This window comes from Erigeron canadensis, chromosome 5 (genome assembly GCF_010389155.1).
Source record: "Erigeron canadensis isolate Cc75 chromosome 5, C_canadensis_v1, whole genome shotgun sequence".
NCBI lineage: Eukaryota > Viridiplantae > Streptophyta > Magnoliopsida > Asterales > Asteraceae > Erigeron > Erigeron canadensis.
The window spans coordinates 21,232,567-21,237,464 of record NC_057765.1 but is presented as its reverse complement, the minus strand read 5'-3'; positions in this window follow the sequence as shown (position 1 = coordinate 21,237,464).

Genomic DNA, 4,898 nt, shown 5'->3' with positions numbered 1-4,898 from the left:
CTTGACAAGTTGACAATCTGCATCGGATCATACATGCGTAGCAACATCTGTTTCTTTGAATCATCAACAAACATCTATGCTTCGCCTGACTTGATATCTATCTGCCAAAATGTCATCTCTGTCAGCATATCTTGATCCCATCTGATAGCAGGAATCTTCTTAACACATTTAATTCTTTTCTGAACCAACCGAAATGTGCCATCTGGATTCTTAATCTTCTTCAAAGGTGTTGGCTTTATCAACCTTTCTTCTGGCTTCAGACCTCTAGCACTAAAATACTTAATTCTTTCATCTCTGAATCTATTCCAGTAGAAATCTACAAGTCCATTGCTCTGAAGATTAACGAACCAGCGTCTTCCCAAATCTTCATGTTTGAATCACTGAGAGAGTGGAAGTGTCGTTGACTTATTGACATATACTGGCAACCCTCCTTTCTCTTGATAATAAACAATTTGATTCTGTGATCATAGAACCAACTTTGTATCACTGAGAAGTATTTGGGTGCATCCTTGTCTGAGACATATTCCCAAAACATTGATGGTTTATACGCATCACGTATCATCAAACCAGTATGTCCTCTATAACCTGGAATTAGTCTATTAATAATAAACTCATGATCTTGCTGCACCGGAGGTATATTAAATCTTCCAAGGTCAACCTCTCGTGTAGCATCTATATTCCAGAATAGATCAAAAAGATTATCATGTCCTTCATCAACTATGTTTGCATATACAGCAAATCTCAACCTTGCAGCATTTTTAGGTTCATCTGGACTATCTCTGATTGGATTGAGATTGAGATGTTCTACTTCAACTATTGGTTCAACTTGAATGACTTCATCTTCATTAAAGACACGATCAAAGTCATAAGGTGTCTCAAGCAACCTTCTTCTGTCAGCTTCTAAAGTAATGAACTCTCCTTTTTCCAAATCTTCATCATCGATACTTTCTAGATCTTCTTCAGCATCAAGATCGTCCAATGCACCTATCCTTTGAAGCTTATCTGCAATTCAAACGATTTACATATACAAAGATAAAGAACATAAAATCATAAGTCAAGACATAATAAAATAGTATAAATACATAACAAAAAATAAATAATACTATATCATAAATATAATGTAACAATTACATTAATATTTATCTTATAATCTTTATCTATTTTAACTTACAACAATAATATTATATCATAAATATAATGTAACACATACATTCATATTTATCTTATAATTATTACAAAAACAAAAACAAAAATCATTAGCACTAAGGTTCATCCGAATCTGACTCTGACTCTGAAGATGTATGAGTTAACCCTGACTGTTCTTTCATTTGATCCCTAAGTGATCCTGGATCATAATAATCATCATAATCCATAATCTCTGCTCTAGCTCTCATATGAGCTTGTGGATCATATCCCAATCTCTTTTCTAGTCCATGCACACTTAAAGGGTGCAAATCTCACTCTATAGAGGCATTGGTAGTAGAATCAGTCTTAGTTGACTCACTATCCTGAGTAGATTTTCCTTTGCTAAGATTTTCTTTTTCTAAATGATTGTGAGGATCATTCACTATCTCCCTTTCTATTCTATCAAAATTAGAATCGGAGTTACCTGAATTGGAATCTTCCCCATCATCATTGTTATCTGGATCATCAGGATCTGCATCTGGAGCGGTCAACACAGCTTTGCCTTTATCTTGAGTCCTAGAAGTACTAGCACCAGCTGTACCAGCAATCTCTGACTCTCTTTGTCTTGATGACTCCCCCTGAATATCTGTAGTCTCTGTATCCATAACATCACCAGCAGCATCTCGATCTTGACCTTGATTCTCTGGCTCACCAACTGATGGTTGTGCTTGATTAGGACCTTGAGCTGGATCTTGATCTTCATGATCATCATCTCTTGACTTCCTTGCTAGCTCATCATTCTTACAACCACTCTTATCTCCCCCTTGAGCCAAGAATTGGTCAAGTCTAGAACCAAGAGAATGAACAAGAGCAGTCATCGTGTCCATCTCTTCCTGATGCTTAGCAGCTTGGAGCTTTAGCTGACTCTCCAAAGCTGTAACCCTCATCTCCAACATCTTCTTCTCTGAAAATAAACGACTCAGCTACACTTGAACAGGAGCAACTGGACGTGACGTAGATATAAAAATCGAAAATCGGGCATTATAATGACTTAAATCGTATAAGTTTTGTAGTTAAAACATCAATTCACTATCCTAGATTATGAAATTACCAACAAATCTGGATAATAATCAAGAAAAAGGATGAAATCGATCGAAAGAAGTGCGAATGAATAGTAGCACGAAGGAGACGAAGTTCGTGTGATTTACTTAGGGTTAATGTAACACCCCGACTAAGGCGGAAAACTCGGGATGTAAGATAAAGCACACGCGCACATGGATGTTATATAGGAATACTAAATGAGTGCATAACTCAAGCATAAACAGTCAATCTCATAATTTAGATAACAAAATAGAAGTTATCTCACATAAATTCAACCAAGCATTCAAATAAAAGTACGATAAGTTCCCACGCAGGGGAAACGGTTAGGCATATTGCCAACAAGCATAACCAGAGCATGCAAACATCAAAACCTAGCCTGCAGTCTGCTAAGAGTCCCATGCTACCAATCCTAGCCACGATTAGCTTGATTACCTAAAAGGAATACTTAAACGTGTCAACACAAAGGTTGGTGAGTTCGTAGGTTTGATTATATAAACAAGTTGTATGAAAGCGTCTTATGCCGTCAATAGAATTCAATTGTAAAGTAGTATGTAATGGCTAAAGATCAACTTGCACATAAGTAAACGAGCACACACAATCCTCAACAGGACTGGCCAAAAGTATCAATCGAGCACACACAATCCTCAACTGGACCGGCTAATAGCATCAATCGAGCACACACAATCCTCAACAGGACCGGCTAATAGTATCAATCGAGCACACACAATCCTCAACAGGACCGGCTAATAGTATCAAGTAGTCATATAGCCATGGAGTAGTAAAAGCAGTTACGGCATATATAAAAGCATAGATAGTATTCCTTTCACCCCAAAATATAAGTATGGAAAAAGGGGCTACGAAAACTAACAGTGATCTGTTACAAGTGTAGTTCTACAAGCACAGAGTATGAGCACAGATATAGGTAAGATATATCTATTCGAATCCAAGTATGTCTTGACGTCAACCTAATCACAAGTTATTGAGCATAGGTGAATACATGTGTTAGTTCTTGTGATTAATTATTCACTGAGTTGTTCTTGTGATTAATTATTCACTGACTTGATGAATACATGGTAAGATCTTGGAACGTTTTGACTCAAAAGTGTTTTACAAGACTCGAAATGAACGTCTTTGAACTCACACATAAGTACTTATCGTAATAATGAGTTGTATGTGCCTTTAAATGATGAACTTTAGCCTTATGAACTCGATTAAGTTATTCATAGAACTTGTACATTATTAATTCAAGGTAGAACATGTCTTCGTATTCAATTAGGGTTTGCACTATAATCGTTGTTCTAGATCGATTCATAACTTAGTTTCATGTTAGTACGTAGTTTTTAAAGTGTTTAAATAGAATGAATTATGATGTTATGAATCTTGGGTTGATGTTAAATAATCATGTCTGGTGTGTTAAAGAACAAGTACATGTTGTTTTGTGATTTAATCAAGTCGTCCTAGGGTTTGGAATACTCAAGATCGTCCCATGGACTTGCCAAGATCGTTTTGTTTATTAAAGCTCAAGATCGTCTCTCCTGCCCTACATCAAGATCGTCCTAGCTGCCCCATGACAGGATCGTCCTAGCTGAACTAGGGTCAAGATCGTCCTAGCCTTCCAGTGCCTCAAGATCGTTTCAAAGTTTCAGAGGCAAGATCGTCTTGGCGGCCAAGGTCAAGATCGTCTCACAAGATCGTCCTGGCTTCCAAGTCAAGGATCAAGTATACGTGATCGTTTCTAGTTCATTAATAAGTGTTTTGAGCAAAACCAATCCAAAGGATCGGTTACCTATTACGTACCAACACATCACAACATCACACAAGAACGAACGAGAAAGAACCAAGAATCAAGGGCTGCCCAGGACGATCTTGGGCTCAAGATCGTCCTAGGGAGATCGTTTTAGGCTCCCACACGGCTGAAACCAAGAGTTAAATCATCACACAAAGATCTAGATCGATTCCGGGACTTGTTAGAACATCGAACTAGTACATATATACATAGTAACACTAACCATTAACACTTTTAACGATTTCATGACCATCTATAACATGATTAAGGGGTGGCACATCAAGAACAAGTTTTCCCTTATTTTCAAAAATGGGTTTTGTACCCAAATTTGTTCATAAAAATGATGTTAAACACATTTAGACACAAACCCATTAACTATTATCACGTTTTTCATATCAAATTGGACCAAATCATCAAGAACATAAACTTGAAAAAGTACACTTTTAATTTGATCAAAAACTCAAAATTTGTTGTTGTTACCGGAAATTTGATGCTAGAAATATGTTTTGATTATCACAAGGAAGCTAAATGTACAAATAATTTTGGTTTAACAATCCAAAATCAAAAGATAAATTTTTGTGTGTGTGTGGAGGCTGCAACTATGTGTTTTAGAGAGAGAGAGGTGAGATGAAGAAGATGGAAGAATGAGTTTCTCTCACTAAGAGAATCTATTTATAGTTTTCCAATATTAAATAAACCTAATAAATGTAGGGACTATTTGCGAACATTTTTGGACTAGAACTTTCATAAATACGATCGTTTACAACTCGAAATCTAGTATTTTATCGTAATAAATCATAAAGTCGTCTTATAATTCAAGGTTTAAGGTTAAATTGACCTTCATGTGAGCACATATCTTAAGTCTAAAGCACGTCATGAACTTAGA